The following is a 25,934-nucleotide window of genomic DNA, read 5'->3' on the forward strand; positions in this document are numbered from 1 at the left end:
CCTCAATTTCAGTGTCACAGACAAAACTTTAACCCTTCCTCGCCTCGTCCCTACGCTGCCGGCTGCTGCTGGCGGTCGTCGCGAGCGTTTCCCCTGCAGCGGTCGGCACAGCACACCCTAGCGTGTCCTGGGGGCTCGTTTCCCAGGTTATGCTAATCCTGCGCGAGGAGGGAGATGGCCGRGCTTGCGTTCGTTCGCGTGGTGGGCCGGGAAGGGAGTATCGTTAGCACCAAATGAATATTGATCATCTGGTATGTAGATTTGTCGGGAAGGTAAGTTCACTGCTTGATTAGTGACCCTTTAAATAATAGAAATGCATAGGGCAGTGTACGMGTTTTTGCTTGCCTCCAGGACATGAAATATTTACAGGAGACCTGTTTTAATACACCGGGGCCGATCTTCGGCTGGTACGCGCGTCAAGACAGGGAAGCTCTGGGGAACTAGCGCATCGCTTCTGTGTTAAACTGGCTGCTTTTCCTTTGCTCCTTCTGCCAGAACGGCGAGTGCCGTCCTGGGAGGTGCTGGGCGCTTCCACGAGAGCCGGTGAGCCCCGGGCGTTTGGTCACGGCAGGGTGCACTGCGAGAGCGCAGCACCTTGCCAGATGTTGTTACCGGCTTCTGCACGCGTACTGAGATTCGAGACGGAGAAAGATCCACCATTTTCTTCAGCGCTGTTCTCAAACCTGCACTTTCCCAGTGTTTGCAAAAAGTGTAATATGATCTTACAGTTTTAGCAATCTCAAGCCAGGGCATAAACCCCTCTTCTCTCTGTGGAAAAATGTACAAGAAGAGACACTGATCAAAGGAAAATTCCAGGAGATTTTGCTAGCAGATATTTCCTCTATTTGTCCCATGGGGTGAGGCTAAGTTTTTCCTATCCTGAAAAGAGCAAGAGAGATTTCTCTCCCAAAGCTGGCAGACCCCAGAGGGTTTTTCAGAGAAGCACAAGACCWTTGGTGTAGAAGTCATATATGTACTTCTCTGGGGCGATGACTTCTCTCCAGCTATCTGGCGGCACACACCATAGTGCTGCTGCAACTCACCCCATCTGCACTGTCTGTTGATGCTCTTCTTTCTGGGGATCTCACAGGAAAAAAAAAAGGGGGGGGGAAAGAAAGGAAAAAAAGAGAGACACTTGCTGCAAAAATTGATAGAGTTCCGCTGTTGTCCCTCACCAGGCCCTCACACCCAGGGTGTCCTCTGTGCATGGTGCAGAGAGATGTGCTTAGAGATCCTGGCGCAATGGCTGATTCCCTTCCCTCCCCCACCAAAGTATTTGTAATGATGTGTCTTGATTGGAAGGTCAAAGTCTGCAGACAGGGCATCAGTCCTGCCTGTATGGAAAGTGTCCTTCTGAGCTAATCTCACAGCCTGCWTTTGTTGATAAAAAAATAATATGTTAAAAACCTGCCTATTGGACAGGACAAAGCAAAAGGCATTGCATATACCAGAGACGGTGACGTCTCACTGAAGATAACCCTGCAAGCTGCAGATTTAGCATATACAACATATAACTGAAATGATCAAAAAAGGCCCTCAAGGTATTTCTTTATTAGCATATTTAGTGTGGAGCAGAACTCTCTGTATAGATAGCACAAAAGTTTTGCTGAAGGGTTAAACCAGGAATGGGAGCAGGCCGGAGGGGAAGGTCTCCCTTGTATTGCAGAGGAGAGATGTGAAACTCTGCACGCTGGTTGGCTGATAAATCATCCAAGTGCTGGGTGTTAATGAGCCCTGCCATGGCTGGGACCGTGCCGCTCCGAACTGGAAAGCTGGTTGATACTACCTCCATTGCACATTATAAAATAGCAGTATTATACCACTTTAGGAAAACAACAACAACAACAACAAAACAAAAATGACCCAGCCATTTTAAAGGAATATTGTCCATTATAAATACATTTACTGAAAATTTATTTTTTCAATTAGGTAAATTTTAGGATTTTTAGGGCTTTTCCCCCTCCTTTCTCACAGCTTCTATACTAATAAACAGACTAAGTAGTTTCAGCTTTTGTTTAGAGCTGGTTTCAGTGTCATGGCATAGTCCAGTAATGTTTCGTTTGTGATGACTGTTCAGAGCTAGATGAAACACTATTTCCACTGGAACCATTAAAGAAATCCAGCAAATTTTGCCAACAGGTTTAAGTTTTATAAAATATAGATAAGAAATCCAAATGTTTGGCCTAAAGCAACCTGACACTGTCCCAGTAACATTTGCAAATGAGAACATACAAACCAGCTCTCAAAGAAAAAAGAAAAAAAAAAAGAAAAAAAGAAAGAAAATTGCATTGTCATTTTTTGATTTCCAGCTTAAGTTCTTAAACCAAGAAGCCTGACGTGTAGGTAATTAAGCCCCCTGCTCACCACAGTATGTACAGTTAATGCAACTAACTGCAAATCAATTTCTTCCAGGTGACCTGCAACTGGAGTGTCCTTCTCAGTCTCTGTAGCCCTTCCATAGCTGATGCTTTCTGATGTGCCAGATATCAAACGTGAGAGATGGTAGCAAACACAAGATTTGCAGGATCTGGCATGTGCTTYGATGCCAAGATCAACATTCATGGTTCAGTTTATTCCCAAAACAATTGCTAAAAATCAAACAACACATGAAGTTCAAGGCAGAAGGAGTCAATTACAGCACTTCTTGGACTCTGGCAATCTGTAAATGCCTTGTAAATTTATCKTGAATGTGCAATTTCCTTTGTTGTTTAAAACTTTTATTTTCACTTCATAACATATCCRCAAAACAAAAAATAAATGGAAAACATAAAAAAACTTTTTTTTTCTGACATTCCTTGAAATGTTTATTTTTAGTGATAATAACCAGGACAATGTAGCTGGAAATGACGAGAGTCTTTGCACCTTCTAAATTTAGATATCTTAATTTTTACTCTTCACTGCTCTCTGACAGAACCTGCCTCTGTGGTGGATGCTGGCTGCAGAACCATGTCTTATTATGTACCTTGAGTGGGCTATGAGAATAATTCCTCAAGTATTCCTGTTTCTCTTCATTTCTTATCACTTTTTACCCCATGAGGTACTTTGAACAGTTCTTACAGGATAGCAAAACTAAGTCCCTTGATGTTAATATTTCATAGTCACAGGAAAGTCAAAAGTGTTTCAGATACTTAGAGCAGTTCCTCAGTTCTGTAACAGATTAGCAGTAGTACAAAACATGCTGGTTTAAAATAAGGAACTACTATTTTCTTTGATTCGTTTAGCCTATTTTTTTAAGATTCACAACACTTTGCCTTAGATTATCAGGCAATGGAAAAAAATAGTATCACAGAATTAAAGGAAACTGCTACAACTAATGGTTAAGCAGAATGGAAATGATGCAGTTGGCATGAATAAGGAAGAAAACGTTTTTAGAGAATATGGTGAGGTTAAATTGCAATATATACCAAGAATAGAAGAAGCAGCATGATCTAAGTATAAACTTTAAAGAAAAGGATGAACTTTTAATTCATGATATAACTTAAAAAAAAAGCTGTGATTCAATTTTTTTAAAAGAAAAAATGACTTTTTTTTCCAAAAATCAAATTCCTTTTCTGTTTAGTAGCTGATAGTAATGTGAGATGATACAGCAGCAAACCAGACTGAAGGCTGTTATACATAAAATTACGGATGGAATTTTTGAAGTTTCATTTTTGCAGCTTTTCTGAAACTTGTTTTTTATTAAAGACAAACTCTRCATAAATAGGACATCATTTTGTTTCAGATCTGCAGTGTAAATGATTTTTTCATTTTAAAAGAAAAAAAAAGCCACAGAAGCTCTTCACTTTATTTGAACAAAGATCTTGAGCATTTGCTCCCAACCTACGTAGAGCGCTGACCTGGAGACGCGCTGCTATCCCTAAACTTGAACCATGGTAGGAGTGCCCAGCTTTGCTTTGGCACTCGCGCTGTGCAGGCCCTGCTCCTCCAGGACTGGATCTCTGCTAGAGGCATTACTCCGAGGAAGCGGACATGCGTGATTGCTGTCGTCTTCTCTTGTGACGCTGAGCTTGTTCTCCAGAGACCAGAGCCCCCTAACTAGGTGACTRTGAGGTGGAGCAACAGCCACGTTTGCAGTTGGCTTTCTAGTCTGCAAATGTCTTTGTACCTCGTGAGCACTTAATTTGAGTTTGGGCAGTTGTCACCGTGGAAGTCTTTGGGGTAAAATACAGYTTTTCAAACAGTTTTCTCAGCTGCTGTAGGAGAGCTTTGACAGTCACGTTAGGCCAAGGAAGCCCTTCATTTAAGTGAGGTACTTTTCAGAATGTGCACTTTAGTTTTGCAAGCGTGATGGGGGAGTGCATTTATTTATTAAACAGTGAATTACAAGCTCTATGGTTGCCACCTTAATCACTCATTTCTAATAACTTCTAGTAGCTCCATGGGTGTKACCTTTTCTAAAATAATTTCCATGCAGCAACAGCAATAATATACTTTAGCCAGTGCTTTTCTGGGAATCATTGCATTTCTTAGGTGACTGAAGTCACTCATTCTTTGGCCGCATGCTTCACGACACATCTGAGGCATGAAATTATTCCCTTCCAGTGTGATGCTTTCTCCCATTCTATTGCTCAAATGATTTTTTTAAGGATTAGTGTGTCAAAAGCATTGTGAGAAATTCAGAAAAAAAGAGAAGATAATATTTTGCATTAAAGTTATTAACTCAATCCACATTTCAGTGATTTTATTCCTGTCATGAAAGTCTTGATCTAATATACCTCCATGGTACRTGCTAGCAAAAATACAGAATGCACAATATATTTCTAAATAGTGTACCATAAATAAAAATTGTGTGTTATTTATAGAAGAAACTAGCAGAATTATGAGTTTATATATTTACAAGAATAAGGAGAAATGCATTTCTCTGTTGGTGGGTATTGTCAGCTGTCTCTTATACGCAGGTATCATTCTTTGTTCTCAGGATTTTATGCATTCAGYTGTGATTTCTTTCTAAATCGTTTCACCATATCTTGATTGATTTGCAGACAGAATACAAATTCTCTTGAGACAAATGTATCATTACCATTCTAAATTGTAATCTTTTACAAAAGATGTTGTTGTTTTTTCCCATTAATATTTGAGAACAAAAGGCTGGAGTTGTAACAGTTGTTGTAATACTGACGAGCCACAATAATCACTTTTTTTTTTCCATAGAAGAATCCAGTTGCAATATGAGGGTGTACATTTCTTTCGTGTTCACAACAAAATAATGTGTACACAAACGTAGAAATACAGCCTCTGTGCATTTATTTAAGTGTGAGCAATGACTGTAAAAAAGACCAGCGTGCATTTTAGCTACAGCACTAGAGAAGTAACCCTTCTTTTGAGGTCTGATTCAAAGCTCACTGAAGCCAAAGGTGGGGAAATTGTGTATTTTATGGTCTTTATCTCCTATTTCTGGTCACCATGTTAAAAAGGCCATTCACCCTAATCTCTGCAGAAATGATTTTTTATTCTTTCTGTTTCTAATGCTGACAGTTTGCTCTGTATTACATTTGTTTTCTTCTGTTGCATCTAAACTTTTAGTCTGACTATTTGATAACATCCTTATTCACAAAGCTTTGGTGAGCAATACTTTCTAGCTTAAAGTTATGCAGGTATCTGCATGCTCTGATGAATCAACTTTTTGGCTACTTCTTTTTCTCCCTCGGTGATGAACTTCATATATTTTAAGAAGATGCTAGTGCTATTAATAAAAGATCTCTTCAGTATCAAGGCTGCATCACTGACCCAAGTGTTTCTCAGTTTGAAATCATGTATATATGTAATCAAATATTTATCAGTAATACCTTACATCATCAAATGCCGCAAAAATGATTTTATGCTCTCATTCAATCCTTCATTCATATGTATGCATCAATATCATGAGACGGATAATATATAATTTTTATAGTGTTTGCTTAAAAAGCAGTTTTTCCTAAAAATATGTTGTTCCTCCCTGCTTATTATGTTTAGTCTCTTGCTGTATCCAGTATCAAAACTCTTTCAAATATACCAGATAAAACAGCAAAAATGAGATTACAAAACATACAATTGCTTTTTTGTGTCATCCAAGTAACTGCCTTCACTAAAGTTAAGATTTGTTTCCCCTCCTACCTACACTAAAGACGTATATGTCTTTACAGCCTATGCTTTATCTATCTTGAATGTGTAAAACATGATCACTGATGTGCTTATGACATTTTCTTTCATAACAGAGGTGAAAAATATAATCTTCAGCATGAACAAACTGGCCTCTGCCCCCTCTCCCTTTTCACAGATGAGAGAAAGCATCCCAGAAGAGACAAGCTAACACGTTACATGTGCAATAACGTTTATTGATATGCAGTATTTTATGCAGATAGCATGATAATAATGGCTTGTAGAATAAAATCTTTAATTAAGGACAGGAGAACTGGCAATTCTCTTTGAAATTTGGTCTCCCGGTTATTGGTTCAGATTCATTTTTTAACCAGCAGTAATACTGAAATGTTGGTTTGTATGAAGAGAACTGCTGAGGTCAGTTCTGTTCCCAGGGTAAAAACATTGTTTTTATACCAATACTGAAGTGACTAGGAAATGAATAGCATACAGGAAAGAGGCTGTCTCAGGAATCGGGAGAGAGTAGTAAAGTCAGACCAGACTGGGCCAGTGTGGTACTTGCAATGCCATTTTCCTCTTTTTTGATTAATTTTTGGGACATATAGATAAGTTATATGTATAGGAATCTGAGGTAGCATTTTTTGTGAGTAGCAGGCTCACTGGATTTCAAGCAAATTATGCTGTTGTGTCATTTCAGAAATGTTGAATTTAGACTTCACCTTTTCATCTTTTTTAACTTCCTGTTTTTGAAAAGTAATCCCTGCTTCTGCTACAGTAGCAGAATGGAATTGCTACCAGGAAACATTCATTGGCTGAAACCCTCAGCCTGAATATCAGGAATAGACAGTAATGAGAAACTTCACAAGCTTTCTGGCCGCACTCTGTTGACTTAATCGTTTTAGATAGCTTGGAAGAAAAATTCATCTTCTAGATCCAGGCTGAATGGAAATTCTGGACACTTGGAATTGAATTGGTTTTCACTGACTTCTCTGAATACCCCTAATATTTACTAAGTTGTTGGTTGCAGTGTTACAAAATGAGTGCAATCAGATGCAGCGAAATGGTTACTTTCTATGCTCACCTGGGAGGGACTTTTGGAAAGATAACGCATGTGTTTCACATCTGTTGGTTTCTGGAATTTTGATGCCGTGGTCTTTTGGCTTGTTCTCTGCCCATTCATTTGTACCTATTTAAGCTCCAGATGTGAACAAGACAAATTAATTTCTTCCTATCCCATCTTTTAATACTGGCAGATCAATATGAATCTCAGCTATCTCTATTACAAAGGATTTTTATTTTGTTTAGTGCTCTTTAATATTTGTATAACTGTGAACATATGCATATTTTTATTCTATGCTTATCACAGTATCTTACTTCTGCATATCACTTTATAATCAAAGACTCCTGTTATTTACATTTTCTTTCCTGCAATTTGTGTGTAATGTGCCATCTCTTTTATTATTGCTAGCAAGAAAATACTGGCATAATTTTATTTGGAGCAACTGACATTTTGATAGGAAAAAACCACATAGTTAAGTAGTTTTAAATTATTCTTGTTTTGTTTTTCTTTTCTTTGTAATACCAGATATCACCTTTGATTAATAACAATCATGCATAGGCTTTGTTTCTCTTATCTGGGTGTCAGCAGTAATTGGAATCCATATCCATATCCTACCTTGCAATCATGCTGCAAAAGGCCAATAAATTCCCGCTGAGTGTGTTACTTGTTAAATTTAGTGCATTACATTCAGGGTAATGAATAAAAGCAGTGGGCCGTTACTGTCTGGTTGGCAGAGGAGGAGTAAGAGCAGCCAGACTCCCCTGAGGCCCCAAGCAGGCTTAAAACTGTGACAGGCAGAATCAAGGGACTCCCTAAGCATCACGGTTCAGTTTGTCTCCCTTAATTTCCTCTTCTACCAAGATTTTAGAGGAAATGGAGGGAAGTGAGGTAATCTTCTACAGAAATACAGTATACCGTGTGTTTTTACTCCCCTGTGCAGGTTCTCTTCTAGGCAAGTGTGTTTAAAAGTAGTRTATCTCTGTTAACCATTCTGCTAATGGCAGTTCTGACTATGCTTCGAGAGACACATATATATGTATCATATATATTATAAAGTTTACTGTAGTTATAAATGTATAAAATATACATCTAAACGTATAAGTAATCTGTATTAGCTGTATGTTGCACTAYTGATGAACAGAAATAAATACCAAAGTCTCAGACTTCTCTTTTGGATGTATGAGTATTTATTTGTGTGACATAGAAATAGCTGTCTGGCCCTAACTGCAGTAAGAAATGTYCTGTTGTTCAGTTTTAAGTGTAGATGTGGTAACTTCCTCAATTTCTATTGCTTCCAGTGTGTAAAATTAAAATGTTAAAATGATGGAAGTTGATTAAGCAATGCTATAGARTAACTGAAGTAATGACACATAATGGAGTCCCAGTAAAAGTGTACACGGAGCGATTTTGATGAGACCAGTGAGTTTTTTGCTTTCTTCTGCAACTTCCTTTTGGATTTTTCTGTGCCTCTGGGTCTCCAAGAACACTTGACGGAGCATGTTATTGCACTCCTGTGTCATGGAAGAGAAACTGGTTTGGGCTCATCCCATTCCTCTGCAGGCATCACAGCTAGGGGTGAAGTAAACCTTACATACTCACACGTGCCAGAGCAACGAGGAAATGGCACATCCAGGTGACAGTCAGCCCACCTACGATTTGAAGCACTCTTTGGAGGCTCTCCCTCTCATCAACACACCTGCTTCCCATTCCTCTGGGACCTTAAAAGGGATTCTGGGGAGTCTAGGATGATCAAAGTCAGCTTCAGTATTTTATAGACCTGAATAGGATGAGTCTAGGCCTATGATTTTGGCAAGACTTGGACACATACTTGGAGTATGACTTTGGCAAGACATGCTGAAGCTGTACTCCTTTCAGGTACACCTGTTAGGGCCAAATACCTCAGAGAATCTCCTGAAATGGAAATACAAAGTAGCAAATGAATTAGCAAATATCCTCTAAATCCTATGTTACTACATGTTTTATTTTCAAGTGAACTGAAATTCAACAAGCAAAAAAAATATTACAGGGGAGATTTTATCTCTGTTGCAGTCAGAGGTGAAGATTTTACTTGTTTCAGGATATTATCAGTAAGGAGTTACTTTATAGAATCTTTCTGGAGTATTGCACTTTCTAACAACAAAGAAAATGCCTTCCCCTTATCCTTCAAGAGCAGGGGTAGATTTTCAAAAGCACAAAGGAAGCWTAGGTACTCTGGACTATATCCACCACAGGATTTCGGTTACCTAGCTCTTCTTACTGCTCCTGGAAATATCTAGAGTTAAAAGTTAGATCTTCAGCTCCTCCACAAAATTGATGCCTAGCCTTAAAGTGCTGAAGGTCTCTATGGACTTGCATGTTCATCAGTGAAGTTATTCGTATGGCTACAGCTCTGCCTCTGAACGTGTCTTGACAGTATTAAGTAGGTAGCCATCTCAGCCAACACTGGGAAAGACAAAATGGGTGTTCCTTTGTCTGTATCCCTTGCGCACCCTGGTTTAACACTCACAGCACGTCTAAGTAATGACTTCTACAAAACACAGGTATAAAATGAGATGCTGGAGAAACATCAGGCTCACAATGTCCATGGATATTGCCCTGATGGTCCTGCACAAGTATTCAGAAGAGCATGGGGCATCAGGCAACAAGGGAGGAAACTCCAAGCAAAACTGCTGCCAGTTTTGCATGGGCAAACAGCACCTGTGTTTCTATTTCACCTTTTATAGTAGCTTGATGGCAAGATGTAATTGGATGGCAGGATGATAAACCACATGAGCCTTCAGCCTCTGTGATTACATTTAAGGCATTATTAGTGCCTTAAACCTTTCCATCTAGGTTTTGAAGACTCCAAGTTTAAAGTAAAATTCATTTGTTTTATCAAATGGCATAAATGCGATTGCTTGACTCAAGACTTCAATTGTATATTCTGGTCAAGAAATACTGCATCTGGAAGCTCAAAATGAAGGAAGGCCTCTATCACAAGAACGAAGAGTAAGATTCTCATGGTATAAGGCACTGCATCAGCTCAGGTTGATACAGGTTGATATTAACTTTTCCCAACAGGAAAAGTAGTATTTTGTTTTAGCAAATGGTAATTTTTTGGTRGGGGTTACCTCATACAAAATTGGTGCAATCTGATGTTTTAAATAAGAATGGGCCTTGTGCTGCTGTTAGGAAAACCAGTTTTCTGAATTTCCCTTGTTTATTTATCCTTCCCTTATAACGCATCCTGATTCCGTCTGGCAATCACATTAGAACTTAAAATGACAGACCAACATTTATAAAACACACATACACACATGCACATGTGTATGGAGTATTCACATATGGAGTTTTTAAGATTAATTCTTTAAGGAAGATTCTGACATCTGATGTGGTCTTGTGGGAAGTAGTTTACATTTCATCAGAGACTTCAAAGAGGTCCTTCATTCTCTCCTTGTTGAACTGGAAAATACTGTCAATTTGTTCAGGTCTTCCACAGAAATTTGACTGAAACCTAACCAAAAGGATGCTAGAAGTATCTGCTAAATTCTGAATAGTTCCAAATGTCTGAGAGCTCCAATCCCTGATCTCAGGTCAGGCAGTGGTTTTGCTCTGTGCCAAGCATTGACATTTGTTGTTGATAGATTTTTATTTCACCTTCTCATATTGAACATTCCTTTGAGTTGGAACATTTAGTTTAAGGCTGTATGGGTGCCATGGACAGCATCATCTGTAATCTTCTTACAGTCAGAACTTCTGCAGGAGCAGATCCAGGTGCAATAGTTATTGACTGGCTAGAAGTGTTTTATATCAACCCGTTAATTTTTGCAGAAAGTTTGTGGATTTTGTTTTTCTTTTAATCTGTGTTATTCCAAACACAGCTCATCTCTACACTTTTCTGTTGCTCTGGGGACAAAATAAACTATGATAACAATGTTGAAAATAAAAGTTCTATGTAAATATGTCAGTTGTTTTAAAGGTCTCTTATCTGACATGAGGACCTGCTTCTCAAGTATTTACTTTGCTTTCTGGACAATGTGTGCCAGTGAGTCCTATATAAGTAGAGCCAAACCAATATATCTGGAAAAGTAATCAGCCACAGTACTATATTTGTGTCCCTTCCAAAAAAACAAGTCTGTTGCTTCCATTGCCAAGATCTGGCAGGTAGCTTTGAGGAGATTAATGTCTCTGGTGATTGTTGTTATTGGTGCTTTTTTTTTTCCCCTGCTACCCCTAATCTGTTGCATTACACATGGCTATTTACTGAATAGTCTGAATTTACTTAAAAGAGCGGAGTAGCATGGGGGCTGTTGTGACCTTATTGCAGACTTTCTTATAAATTTATGTTCTGCAGGTACTGAGGGAACTCAGACCTCTGAAGTACTCAAGGGATCAAAATTAGCCATCCTTTCAGGCACAGGCTATCAGTCATGTGAAGATTGTTTTAGTCCTGCCAATGTGGTAATGTATTTGCTGGAAGTTGACTCACTTGTCACTAATGAAGGTGGAGTTGAAGTTTCTGGCAAGTCTCATGTGTTAGTTCTTCGTTTCTAGTTTGCCTTGATCAACTAACATTGCTGCCAGGATGAGGTCAGGTAGTTCTTATCATCATCTTTTCTTCTTGGCTTGATGGCTGCTCACCAACTATATACTACTCTAGAAATATTTTCTTCTACAAAAACTTTCRCATGATAGGTGCAGAGTATGAGGAAAAAAATGATGAAATCTTACTTTTTGAATCCTAGTTGAAAAAATATTCAGTAAACTGTATTATACTTCTTGTTAAAATCTAAGATGAACAAATAATGAGCTAGTAATTGGTCTGTACAAGAGCWGTGAATTCCTTTTTTATTCTTTGCATGTCATCTTGATGTAGTGGATAAAGATTTTGGTCTCCTAGAAGTTTTTGTGCAAGTGTACTTCCTAGGCCACATGAAGATGCATCTGTGGCTACTTACTGAATAGTTAAATGAATAGTGTACCAAAACAGGTAGAGATATACCAGCTGTTCTTCTTCTTCTTCTTCTTCTTTTTTTTTTTTTTTTTTTTTTTTTTTTAGAATGTACGTTTCTGGGTACTTTTCCACCAAAATTTACATATTGAAATCATTAAAGGGCATGCTTTAGACCTTCAGTTAAGAGCTCTCCAAAACAGGTTATCTTACCAAAGAATCTTCTTCCAACATTTATGTCTTGAACTTCAAGCAAAGAAAGTAATGTCCTTGTCTCCTTCTCCTTTGCCTTCATCTCCTTCATCTCCTTCTTTTCCTTCTTCTCCTTCTTCTCTCTCTCCATCTCCTTCTCCTTTGTCTCCTTCTCCTTCATCTCCTCCTTCTCCATCGTCTCCTTCTTCTCCTTCTTCTCCTTTTTCTTGGGACCCACACCYTGTCCACATGGGCCTAGGAGTGCACTTGAGTTCTTGTCCTTGCCATGGCTGCTTGCTTGGGGTATGTTGTAGGAAAGCCTGTCCTCAGTCAGGCAGAATGGCATACAAGTAAGAAGGGAAACACTTTAATCACTGGGAGAATTGCTATTATTTTAGGAGAAAGCAAATTTTCCCATCAGAAATTTAAATAAAATCTGACATAGTTATGGAATTTTTGGTCCTTACTAAGGGATCTAATGAGTTTTGTAGATGAAAATAATATAAAAGCAAGATGGATATGTAGACAACAAGATAGGTGTGAAAACATTTATCTGGAAAGACACCTAAACACAACAATAAGAACATTATTTTAACATATGGCCGAAGCAGCTGAGCTAGAGAGTTCTGGTACATGCTTTGCTGGRTGTGGAAACCTGAGCTGCTGAACAGCTTCTGGCCTAATAGAGAMAGCACTTGGGACAACTTTTTTGGCTTCTCCTGGCTGAGGAGGTTTCTTAAGGAGCGGAACAGTATTAAACTGGAAATCAATCTTGGAAGAGGAAGATTAGAGCAGGAGCTCTGTAATCTTTCTTCATAGCAGAAGAGAAGTTGACTTGTTTGATTACTTGACTGTGCGAAGAATGTTAGTGTGGTMGATTTATAGTTACTTCTTAAGCTATGATTGTCCTTGGTATGGACATCTGTAAGTGAGGCTACCCACCTACTAGCAATGTGGAATAAAACACAACAAAATATTTGGGGTAAGTTGTATTAAAGACAAACCCATTCAAAGCTTGCCAGTGGCCTTTTTTCCTTTCTCTTTTCTTGTGTCTTTTATTTTTTTGTATGTTCTGACATAAGCGGTCCTAAAACATAAGTAACTGACTATTGTGAAGGCTCTTTTTGTTATTATTCATATTTTTAGGGGAAAAAAAAGGTTAAATGCTTAAACTAGTCTCCTATTTGGTCACTGTAGCTGCATGCATTGCTTGGTATTTTCTGAAGAGATGACAGTCTATCTTCTGTCACTGAGTTCTAGACAAAATTCACATTTAACTCAGGTTTATGGCCAAAATAATCTCAAGGAAAATGAAAATGAACCTTCATTTCAGATTAGTGGTGGTGGTAATAGCAGTACAGCAGAAATTGATGGCACTTTTTTTTTTGTTTTTGTCCTTTAATACTCTTGTCCTTATGTACTTATATCTTGTGCRATTAAGGGTTGCATGGGGATAGCTCTGCAAGTCTTTAGGTCTTCATGCACTTTGTTTCTTTTATACAGGATTCTATTTCTTTCTTTCTTTCTTTCTTTTTATTTTTTTTATTTCTTTTATATATATATATATAAAAAAAAAGCTACTGCATTTTCTGAACTTCATTTCCCCTGCCTGGGGGAAGGGAACACATAAATAACACTTTAGCACTTACAGAGCACTTTTCATCTTTGATGCTAGCAAAGCACATTTAAAAGGATAGTGAGCATCATTATGCCCATCATATAGAAAGAAAATTTGCAATAGGAAAAGGTTAAATGACTTTCCTGAAGGCACACAGCAGGTCTATACCAGAAGTAGGATCAGAAGACTCCTGTGAGTCCAAGAATAGTTTCTATCCCCTAATCAATACTGTAGTCCTGAAGGCATTCATAAGGCTGTCTCTAATCTAGCTCTCTTGTCACTCTACCACCACTCTTAGGTGAAAACATTAAAAGGTGAGAGTAAATCTGTTTAGGAAACCATAGTCATACATTTCATAGTTCACTATCAAGATTGAAAGCTGTTTCAAGATTTCTGGAGTTATTTATCAAGCTCCAGGCAGGGAGGGATTTCTGAAATGTTGGAAAATAGACTTGGAGTTCAAAATGATTTTGATGAGGAAGAGAAATAATGTGAAAAACATGGGATGAACTTCAGCAGGGAAAAGTGCAAGGTGTTAAGTTTAGGTAGAAATAATCAGCTGTGCAAAGGCAGGCTAGGGAACAGGAAGGGAGTACATTTATGGAAATGAGCCTGCAAATTATTAAGTATAAAAATGTAAGTAAATATCATTGTGCTGTTGCAAAACAGGAAAAAGCTATATATTCTATCTGTTGATAGAATATATCAACAGATGTGTGGCATATTATATATAAATCTTTCAGTACCAGAAAGGCCAGAATTGAGGTCCTCTGTTCAGTCTTGAGCACTGCTCTTCAAGACTAGTTGAAGAGAGTCTGGAACAGAACAGTGAACATTAAGACATCTGGAGAACTTGGTTTGCAGAGTAAAACTATTTAGCCTGAAAGGAGACTGAAAAGAAACATGTGATTAATATTTAAATATGTTAATATCTAATACACGAAGGAAGGGAACATCCTCATAACAGGTATGACAAAAAGTAATGGGCTTAACTTTCAGTAAGGAATCTTCAAGTTAAACATTAGATAATCTTTCTGTCAGCATTGCTTAGACACAAAGGTGTCTAAGGACACCTGATGATCATCTGTTGTGAGCCTGCGAGAGGGCCAAGGAATGGTTAGACCCCCCCGCCTTGGAGTCCCCTCCATCCTTGCAYGATGGTTCTGGGATGGCGATAGTCTGTACACCATGTTGCTTTAAGGCCCAAATAGTGCAGGCCACCAACCAGCATAAGATCTGGGGATACAAGATTTCAGAAGCTCATTAAAACATGCAACGTTAGAGTCCTCACATACTTAACAAAACCCATAAAAATTCTGATTTTATTGTTACTTCTGAGTCTGCAAACAGCCTGAAACACCAGCTCAGAGGTGTGAGCTGTGCATTTCACCTTGAATGTAGAAATCTGCTGTCAATCAAAGTAGAAGTCATGGGAGTATTACTTGGGGCGTACTTAGGATTTGGTCACAGCCTTGTCTTTGCAAATAGCAGAAGCAAGTGACCAGAGGCTTCTGACCTTCTTTACAATTAGCTTTGTTACAGTATTTCTTTAGTACTCCTTTGGTTTAATTAAAATTTAGCAAGGATAAGCTAAGATAAAGAGCAGGTAAATGAAGGCATTGAAAAGCCCAGTGAAAAAAAAAATACATCTTTTCCCTTTGACTCAAAATTGGTATTGTCTACATGGGAGTGGAGTTTGGTACACTAAGTTATTCCTCACTCTATTATTGGATTCAGGACACTGAAATTTAGTGAAGAGCGTATGTGCAGAGATGTCGGGACTGCTGGCTACCAGGAGCAATAGAAGGTGAGGAGAAGAAATGTGCAAAGAATGCTTTTGAGAGGTAGATTAACTTTTCATATATRTTTTGTCAGGAATTAAGCATGCAGTTATTATTGAAAAAAATATATAGGAAGGCTCTTCTTTCTATTCAGAAAGGAAAATTGTACTTAATTTCACGAATAACTGCTCTGTTTTTGTAAAGTTAGTAGGACACTGTCAGTACCTTTTTCCTCCAAATAGGTTGGTTGATATGCTTTCGTTTCTTGAATGAAACAYACAGGGTTTATCTAAAAGAGGCTGGAAAGGAAGTTGGTTCTGAGCAAAAATTTCTGAAATGAGCATACTGAAGTGAGCTGTGTTACCAGGATAGAAGTTGTAGTACATATTTCTGGCAATATATTTTCTGTTCCATGTGTCAGTTTGAAAATAATAAATGACTTAACATGAAATTAATACCTAACAAAGTTGACCTCTTCTATTTAGTATTTTGGCAYCACTAAAGCCACCATTGCACATTGATTTGTATCCCCCTAGGACAGACAGTCTCCTTTTACCTACTTACCAACCCTTGCTCTGTTTAGGCTGAACCAGAATCAACCTATTTCCTGCTGGGCTCAGATGCAGGGAAAGTAAAAGCATGCTGTTGGGAGCCATGAATTTGTTAGGCTATCCTCGTGTCTGGAGAGATGGGAGTTCAGGAAACTCTACAGCAGAAACATTTGTTATATGAGTGTGAGTGTCATTTATGCGTGTATGTGTATGTGGCTCTTATGTTGGCCATTACATTTGGGCTTTCAGGTAATTCAGAGCAAAAGAGTCTGAGACTTTAGTTTGCAAGGATGTGATAAAGAATCCTTCCCCTGCACCTCTAGTGCAGTCTGTATTTATTTTCTGTAGTGAAAGGAGCTGGACTGAGTTCAGTCCTGTGACATCAAAGCTGAGCTATAGTCCGGGAAAAAGAGTAGAAAGTCAGCTGAGGATGGCCTGGATTCCAGCCTCTGACAACAAAGAAGGGCCCCTTGCAAGAAGGAAGGCCTCTTGCAATGAAAACCTGAGCAGAAAGTAGGAGCTGAAAAGAAAGATTTTTCGAAACCTTTTTTGGGGACTACAAATATTATCATGTGTTATGATGTGCATTTCGAAGCATCAGTGAGGCAACATGCGCAGTATTTCCTGAAGCATTTAATCACATGTAGATCAGATCATTACAGCAGTAAAAAGGTATTGCTTTTTTCTGCCTTTAACAAAAACTTAGTGTTGCTGTAGGAAATGAACTCCAAGGAGGAAAATAATTTTGTGAAATAATTCTGTGAAAATACATACTAGTATGAAGACATCGTCAGCATTCATTTCAAAACTCCATTTATTTGACAGTGAACTTTGTACATGTCTGCAGGGGATATAAAATGGAAAGACAGGGAAAACAATTTATTAAAGGCAAACTGCATCAAGCATAGATGCTTTGTCACACATTTCAGAACAAGGAATTTTGACCTTCTGCTTACACAAAATGTCAGGGAGGACCACACTGGTGAATGACATAATATATACCTTGCTGAGTTCACTCTAGTCTTCATAAAGAAACTTTTTCTCTGCTTCCTATTCACATTTCCTGTGCTAAAGAGATGCTTGCAGGATTGCCAGTGTAAGATAATTAGCCTGATAACTGGTCCTGCATCTCCCACAACCCAGGACGAAACAGCCATATGTCAACACATCCATTAGGTATAAGAACCAGTTTCTTTTGCTAGGAGCATATGGAGAGTCCAGGACAGTGGACCCTGAAGCATGTTGGAAGTGAGACAGAGCGAGTAGGATCCATCTTGTCTACCTGCAGGTATCTGCATTGYGCAGTGTGAGAGCATAGCACAGTAACAGTGGGCTTGCCTGGGCTAGCTACGAAGATGATTAGAGACTGGAGCATCTCCTCTATGAGGAAAGGCTGCAGGAGCTGGGCCTGTTTAGCCTGAGGAGAGAAGACTGAGAGGAGATCTTGTCAATATCTACAAATGCCTTAAAGGAGGGTCTCAAGAAGATGGGGCCAGACTCTTTTCGCTGGTGCCAAGCGATAGGACRAGAGGCAATGGGCAGAAACTGAACCACAAGAAGTTCCATCTGAACGTGAGGGGAGATTTCTTTACTGCGACAGAGAGTGACGGAGCACTGGACCAGGTTGCCCAGAGAGGCAGTGGAGTCTCCTTCTCTRGAGATATTCAAAAGTCTCCTGGACATGATCCTGTGCAATGTGCTCTAGGTGACCCTGGTTGAGCAGGGGTGTTGGACTAGATGATCTCCACAGGTCCCTTCCAACCTCAACCATTCTGTGATTCTGTGATTTAAATGCTGACAATACCTCCATAATCTCCCAGCACTGTGATAAGAAAATGGCCTCTGTGAAAATGAAACAGTTTACTGCTGCTAATTATTTAGCTTATCTTCAATGGAATCTGCATCTGACTGGACAAGATTTGAGAGAGAAGAAGAGGAAATGAGTAAAATTTGTCCAGCTCTCAGAAGTCAGTGAGAAGAGAGGCCAAATGAGTTGGAAGTTAATGGGATTTCATAGGGCTGATAAATTACAGGACTGCGAAGCCAGCAGCAATGTTTCTGTCCTCTTATCTCCAGGCTACCTGTGGATCCCATGCTGGGTTCCGATCCCATGCCRCATGTGCGAGGCACCTGTGAGGATGTAAGGGACCGCATCCCTTGTGTGGAGATGGGACAGAATTGCCTTTGTGTATGTGAGTCCTACCAGCTATAGAGCTGGAGAGTGTGTGGGTGCTTACTTGAACCTTGGATGTGCCTAGATAGCTGGTGAGCAAAGTGGACAAACAGTTTCATAGAAAGAAGTGCTTTGTCCAATCTCTGCCACTCCTTCCTCTCACTTTGGCATGGGATAGAAGCTTTGTATCATTTCTCTTCTGGCTCTGGAGATCTTTTGGAGATCTTCTTGGTAGGGCTGCCATTCCGGTACACCAAACTCCAAACAGGCCTGTCTCACCATTAGCAATATTGCAAAAGCATCAAGAACAGTGGTTGCAGAAACTGCTATTTCAGTTCTCCAACCCAAATGATACTTTTTTTGCCAGTTTTCTTTCTCCGAGGGCTGAGTATGTATAAAGACTGTGACATTACATGGCTGTAGGATTTCAGACTTAATTCTCATTTTACAGAGATTTGACTGGATAAATTGTCACAYTGCACTCTCTCACAGTCTTTCTTTCATTTTGGGGTTATATATTTCTACTTCTGTATATTTTTCATTTCAATGATAAAATCACAGACCACTCCACACTTTTGTAAAACCAAAGCATCATTGTATTCATAGGATGTAGTATTTTCATAGTAGGACTTCTGTAAACTATACTTCCTAATCCTGAATATAGTCATACTTAAGTTTTTCCTGGTTCAGTGGACAAAGCTTAAAAAAGAGTAATAAGAAAATATCCTTACTCAATACAGAAAGAGAGAACTTCCCTAGCCTTGACATTCTGAAAAAGTCTTGAAATATTCATATTGTATTGCATAGACTACCTATGAAATATGCATAGAAAATTATATAAGCTACAAGAAAAAACACATACCTCCAGAAATTGGATTATTTAATTTAAAGAGCAAGTCTTTATCTAGCAAGCAGAATGCTAGATGTGTCCCTAGTAATTGCTGTTTTAGAGAAAGCTGATTGCTGGCTGCTTGTATCTTTSTAAACCTGAGTGAACCGGGGCCTTCCAAACACCGGAGACATTCTTTCCCATGCTTTTGCAGATGTTATATAATATATAACATGAATTTATAATACGAGGTGGAGATACTGCTTAGCAAGCACTAACCTAGTTATGAAAGAGCATCAACTTCACTTCAGCCAAATGTAATCCTCCACTTGCTCTGCTRATGGTTAAGGCATTTTGTTGAATACCCAGTTGTCTGATAAAAGTCATTATCAGTCAGGACAGTCACTGATAGGTAACTTTACTGCAAAATAATGTGCATAATATCCATACTTCTGCCATATTCTCAAAACAAACCTAATAGAAAAGATTACCTTGCACAGTTAGAATAGCTTCTTCCAAGAATTGCAGTAAGAAGACTGAAGCAAGTAAGCAGCAGCAAGAGCACAAGAGATCCCTTGCTTATTCAAAGCATGTGGCTGCTTTTACATCAAAATGCCATCCTAGATGGTGTTAATTGGAAGCCTATGAATATTATGTGGGTAGATCATTGATAAGAGAGATGTGTTTCTATTAAGAAGGTCTTGTCAATATAGATGATAAGACATGCCAGTCTCTAGGAGATTACTGACAAATCTGCACGAAAAGCCATTTCCAAATTACACTGAGGCAGCTAGTGCTATTTATAATCCTATTCTCTGTGCAGTTGTCTTCTATCCTCTAAGCTCACAAATTAGAAAAGTATATTTCTGTTTTCTAACCTATTTGTTAGTCTAGAGAATCCCACAGTGGCAGGATATACATGATTTCAACTCTCTCTCTCTTTTTTTTTTAACTTAGGAATGGTTAGATTTTCCCCTACGTCTAATACTATGGAGAGTAATGATACTGATGTCGAAGATGTCCCATGCTGACATCTCCTGCTATTTCCCATCTCATACCACTTTGGGTGATGTGTCTTTCTCTCTGGCAGAACRTCCTCAAGGAGAATGGGCTACCTGACTGCTGGGGGGCCGGGCAGCTGTGTCCTTCGGCTGTGGTTTTGAGAGATGCTGCTCCAAGAAAACTTCYTCTAGCAGTTTTTGTGCCAAGTCATCTTGGCTGCAGATAGGTCAGGTGCTGTTCTGTAAGCAGGATCTGGGCTTGACACTGGGAAGCTGTCCCCTTGCAAAGCTTTAAATATATGGCTTCCAAGTGCCATTGCACTGATAACCAGAAATGCAGCAGGCAGCACCACTTCTTTGGGTAGGGGTTCTGGCCAGTGCAAAAGGAGGAGATTGGTTATGGGATGACAAGAGAAGAGTCATGAGAAATGGTAAATACGTGTTTTGTTCTTTTGCTGTTGTGTATCCGAATATCTAGAAGGTGAAATGCTGCAATGCTTGCAGAACAGAAAGTGAGAAAGGAACATGGATTATGGTCATGTAATGCTTAATACAAAGAAAGTCCATGCAAATATGGAAGCAATTATTTGCGCTGTAGTTGTGAGCCAGCTGGCTGAGAGGATACAACTGCAGCCTAAAACTCAGCATGAAGCAGTTAGTGAACTTCAGCTTACTGTGAATGATATACCTCCCCATTACCCCTTCTTGTGTAGACAAGCACACAAAGGAAAAAACAAAAAAAAAAAGAAAGAAAGAAAAGAAAAATGAAACAGCGAAGCTGAGCATGAAGTCTACTTAAGTGCTCTTAAATGCTTTCGAAAGAGTGGATGCCAGTCCTTTGGGGGCTTCAATTTTTTTCAGTTTTAAAATAAAAATCTTTCTGTTCTGTTTTAATCAAGAAAACTGATTCTAGGTTTAGGCATATGCAGGCTCCCTTCTAGATGTCATGAGAAGGACTATACAACGATATATGAAAGTTCATTGTGTTCAGGTTAAGTTACAATTGTCTGTGATGATAACAGTATTTTCCATGTGATAAAGAAAATTGAGTACCGTCAATATCTGTCAATGTTCAAGTTAATTGATTTCTTGGCAGACCAAGACATTGCTTGGATAAAGAAAACAATATATGAAATTTATCTTATGCCTGTCTGTCGGAGAAAATAATTGTGAAAAAAAATATGTAGTGCAATGGCTACATAGTGCTATTACAATTGYACTTGTGATTAAAATAGAGATGTGATTGTAGTGGAAAAGGGTAAGACAAGGGAAGAAGAAGATTATGGGAATTTGCTGAGAGGCTTGCATTTTGTGATTTTCAGTTCCCCCCTTGTAATAAGTTACACCATCACCATGATGCATTATGGTAATATGAGATAAATGTTCTAAAATTTTAATATTTTTTAAGGTCAGTTTAATATTAACATCACGCTTCTGTCTGAAATGCTTTACTTCTTTCTACCTGGATAAAAGTAACATTCAAATTTGAAAAGGGGAAAAGTTCCATTTTTCATCTTTTTCCATTACCRAAATTCCATAGATAGCTAATCTCAGCAATTCCGTATATGTTTTTTTTTTTTTTTAATTGCCATGGCTAGCATGTGTCTAACAGTAATAGGGAATATAGACACCTACAGCAATGCTATTAGCAATYTCAAATATTCACAGAGGAACTCAGAAGCAACACAATATCTGAAACGACTGGCAGCATTTCAGTTTGAAAAACATGTAAATATTTGTGCGGGCACCTTCATTTCAGCACATAGTTATCTCAGTCTCACGCTGAAATTTAAATAAATTGCCCAAAGGCGACGATATTAACGCTCAGCCTAACCCAGACCGTTCTGTGTAGGTATAGGGGAAAGTCCTTCCCCTGGTAGGGCTCCTCCGTTGAGAGCAGCGGCAGGAAAGCCAGCCGAGCCGCCTGAGCAGGGCTCACACCGTGCTTGCCGCCTGCGGGGAGCTGAGCCGAGGTGGGAGGGCAGGGGCACGAGTTTACGGCAGAGGCAGAGTACGTCAGCGGTGTGGAGGGAGCTGAAGGCCAGCGGTGCTCTTGCCAAGCTCTTTCTGGTCCCCTTGGCAGGGGCTCAGCTGCAGCAGGTAATTGCTAATTTTGTGGCACCCCATCTCGTTTATACGAAGCAAGCATAGGTGCTGCCCTGGGCATCGGTGATGGTGCTGTGTGGGTGCAAAGTAGTGTCTTGTTGGTTGTTTTTCGGGGGGTGGTGGCAGCGGTATGGGATGAGCGGAGCCTCCAGCTGGATTTAGAAAAAGAAGCAAATTAAAAAAGCCTGTCTCCTCCTAACACTTAATGTTTATTTCTACAGTGAGWGCTGCCCTTAAAATGTAAAAGCCAGGTTACTAAGTACTTGGTGGTTCCTTATTTCTTATACCTATTATTGCTATATAATATTGGAGTTATGACAAGACAAGTGCTGGCAAAGAACTTTTGTTTCCACTTGCATAATTGTTGGAGCCATGAATTGGTGGAAAAACATATATTTTGTTTTCTCTCCAGGGAAACTCTTTCCTAACATCCCATCTAAAATCTATGGCAATGATCCTAATGATTTCAGAGGAAACTACATTGGGCCCTTTATAGATCTCTTAACAATTCTTTTAAAATGTATTTAATGTGTATCTGCTTTGGTTACACTCCTTCAGATAGCATTTGTCTTGACTAGCAATAAATGTCTTAAATTATGCTGCATGAAGCTATTGGATACGCATGGAAGTTGGATGATTTGTTCTTTCTTCTAGCAGTAGGCATATCATTTCCCTGGGCATGATTTTTTTTTTTAAAAAAAAAAATCTGTCCCTCCTACCTATCCTTCTCTCCCCTCCTCTCCCCTTTTTTTTTGGTTTGAATACATACTGGGTTACTGCTACGTTCACAAATTTTCACTGGTTGTACCCTGTTGAAAACTCATCTTGTTCCAGTTTGGAAATCAAGGAAATAACTAAGCCTGTGAATTTTATTTCATGTTAATACRTAGAGATGCACAGCCTGTAGACTTAAATATTAACATTATTGTGTAATTTAAAAATTAGATAATTATCGGATCAGTTGCTGCCTCTGGGCTGGGCTGTAGTGAGGCAAGTGGCTATAATCCATATACCTGAAGCCTGTCAAGGGTTAATGCAGGCCCTGATTACTCTCCCACCTTTGGCTGCCCATTAAAAGCAGCAGCTTTAAAAGACTACAGACTTGGCTGCAAGGAGTTAGGAAACAAACAATAATGTGGATAAATAAGACAATGAAGTAAAGAARTGAAGTTAGAAGTTAGTTAGAAGACTAACTCATGGATTTGGCAAAAATGTAGTTGGACCCTCTTCAAAACACGTCTACCTGGTGCTATCTCTAAGGCCTTAGCTTACTGTAATAGCATGAACTGATTCTTTTCAATACRACAGGTAATGTCAGTCAGATGGGGGACTTGCTCTGCTCTGGCCTAAGGTCAGATGCTAGATGAGAGATGAGTGTGTYGCACTGATTGTGTCTGAACATGGGAGCTGTTGCTAAGTATAAAGCAACTTTTGCTGTTATCTCTGAACRAGGAACTCAGAAGCAGAGAGCAGATGCTCTTCCTGATGGTGCTTGTGCCATGGGCTAACAGTAAATAGGTTTGGCTGCTGGATTTCAGAAAGTTGGGTTTTGTGGGAACCTAAATGGGCGTGATGTTGCCATCGTTAGCAGACTGAGGACCAAATTTTGCTTTTCGTTATGCAAAGACAAAATCAGCCCAGAAGAACCTCAATGTAAATACTAATTATTTATGTTCTTGCTCATTCATTCCTTCTGTAAAATACTTAGCTCTTTTTCTCTGCTTCTCTTGTTGCTTTCTGTCTGAATTTGTATTGTCTTCACTTGATTGGATGTAAAATACACTGGAACAGGGAAATTATTTATAGAGTTAGGTACTGGATCTGCATAGTGGTAATTCTTTCCAATTACCTTTCTTGCTTTTTTTAGTACTGAAGTGTCCAGACATGAATTCACTGTTCTGAGCACAAAGTGATTTCACAAACTTCACACACATTTGCATATTTCAAGTCAAATGAATGTTACAGCTGAATGACTATTAAACTAAAAATTCTTGTAATCAATAGTTATAGATTTGCCGATGTTATTCACATCCTTTGCTGTACAAAAAAAAAAAAAATCTCCATTGGAGATGAGTAAGTTTCACTTCTAATATCACTGGTTTTTCTTTTGTACATTGGAAAAACAGATTGAAGTAGCTAAGTCTTTCAGTTTATGGTTTTCTGCTATATTCCACGATGCTGTTTATAGATGACTAGCTTAGAGGAAAAGCAAAGCTTGCTAGCGGTGAGAATAAGAACTTGGTCAGAAATGATAAAATAAGACACAAGTGGGTGCCAGGTTCTGTAGTAAGGCAACAAAGTAAAGCCCCTGCTGTTGTTTTTACGATTTGAGGGAGGGCTATTGCACCATTCAGTGCAATGGGACTTCATGCAAGTACAACTGTGCCCCCAAGTGGATATCAACAGAGCTTTAGAGTTCTCACTGCCCCTTTCGGAGGTGCCCAGACCCCCAAACTCCTGTTCATCTCGGTGAAGGTGGAACCACGTCTGAAAATTTCTGTTTGAAGTGCACTTCAGTCAGAGACTTAGTCCTGTGCTTCTGGGTGCAGCCAGGAGAGAGAAAAAGACATTGCTGTCCAAAGAGAAAGTTTTGTCTTTTTAAKGGTTGTGCTTGCTTTCCGTTTTCGATGCAGACGCTGGTGTTCTTTTCATTTAACCAAATTGCTTTTTTCTCCTCTAACTCTCACCCTATGCTATCAAAGGCCTCTGCTTCATTTCTTAATAATAGCCCAGCTGCCTCTTGTTTTTATATGTCTTTGTTGATGCATTACCTAGTTATGCCCCCTGAGTGTTTGCTTGCTGAAGCTTCATAATACCCACTGGAAGCTGTTTTAGGGACTATATCATTTCACAAGCAACACCTATTTAGCTTCCATTCTGTATCACCGAAAGTGCCCTTTGAACAAGCTCAAAAATAAATTTAGAAGCAGAGTGTGTGGCATTAAGTTGAAGAGCGAAACAAGATCTTGCCCTGGAATTTAAAAATACATATAAAGAGAAATTCAGTGGGTGCTGTGACAGTCTCTGTTAACAACAAAGCGAGGATGAGGTGGATCCCCGCACCCCCCTTYACATCCTTGATGATGAGCATGACTAGTATCAGGTTCCAAAGTGTGCTCCCTTATCTTGACATCTATGACTGGATGAAAATAGTAGCTGAGGTTTTGCCTGAAAACCCCTCCAAATTGGAACACAGTAGGAATGATGTTAGAATAGAATAATCTCAAATCTGTGGTGACCCATCCTACACTGCTCTCTTTCAAGGGCTTTTTTATTTAAGTAAAGAGCAAAGCTGTAAGCATTTGGAAAAAACGGCCTATAGAGCAATTTCTATTCCTACTACAAAAAAGGGAGGGAAAACCTCCCACCTCTCTTCAGACTTGTGAGCCTAGAGARAACTTAATTAAATTAAATCAAAAGAAAAAAATATGAACAAGTGGGAAGAGAAATTAAATATTTATCTGTGCTAAATAAAAAAGAAGAATTCTGCATTTTTGAGCTTGCAAACTATCCCCCTGAATGATACTGTGTTCAAATAAAACTACTGAATCTCCAAATATAAATAGATAACTATTTGCAACTATATTTGCAGCATTCTGGCATGTCTGGCATGTG

The 25,934-nt window shown here is 39.1% G+C and overlaps 1 long non-coding RNA gene across 27 annotated transcripts in view; it reads left to right on the plus strand.

Annotated features, from left to right (window-relative positions):
• LOC146587860 (uncharacterized) overlaps positions 1 to 25,934 on the plus strand; it is a 359,490-nt gene that overhangs the window by 255,471 nt on the left and 78,085 nt on the right. The window contains exon 1 of one of the 27 annotated variants that reach the window (XR_014897569.1): positions 18,300 to 18,402. The exons of the other annotated variants lie outside the window; for them this stretch is intronic. This is a non-coding gene — a long non-coding RNA (uncharacterized LOC146587860). Of the gene's footprint in view, positions 1 to 18,299; positions 18,403 to 25,934 lie in introns of those variants that run through there. 27 annotated transcript variants of the gene reach the window in all.

Source organism: Rhea americana, unplaced genomic scaffold, assembly GCF_003343005.1.
Source record: "Rhea americana isolate MKP2758 unplaced genomic scaffold, rheAme1 scaffold_56, whole genome shotgun sequence".
NCBI classification, from domain to species: domain Eukaryota; kingdom Metazoa; phylum Chordata; class Aves; order Rheiformes; family Rheidae; genus Rhea; species Rhea americana.